This window comes from Penaeus monodon, chromosome 30, assembly GCF_015228065.2.
Source record: "Penaeus monodon isolate SGIC_2016 chromosome 30, NSTDA_Pmon_1, whole genome shotgun sequence".
Classification (NCBI taxonomy): domain Eukaryota; kingdom Metazoa; phylum Arthropoda; class Malacostraca; order Decapoda; family Penaeidae; genus Penaeus; species Penaeus monodon.
Window position 1 is genome coordinate 11,998,307 of NC_051415.1, and position 461 is coordinate 11,998,767.

The following is a 461-nucleotide window of genomic DNA, read 5'->3' on the forward strand; positions in this document are numbered from 1 at the left end:
ACAGTGAGCATGAGAGTGTGAGATTATGCATGGATGAGCTTGTGCATGGATGTAAGATATCTTTGCTTGTACCTACATTTTTTTCCCTATAATCTCTCTTTCTTAATCTTTCTTCTTTTTCACTCTTCTTTACGGGATAATGTCAGAAATATTGTATGCTGCTTATATACTTACTGCTGATAATCTTAAATGTCATGGATGATAAAACTGTTGACTGAATTATCCTGTGCCTCATTATTTGTTGTGGGAATTATGTGGATGGTCACCTTTACATTGACTTTTGTAAGACTTTAATAGTAAATATGTAATTGACTGTTTCTGTGCAGTTCTGGTATTTTAACCTTTTATGTAAGATACAAAAAAATAAAAGGAAAGAGAGAGAGAATATAAGGCATTATAGCATCTGAAATGTGTATACTGTATGCTGATGGCTGTCTTTCATAGTGATTGAAACTCTGATG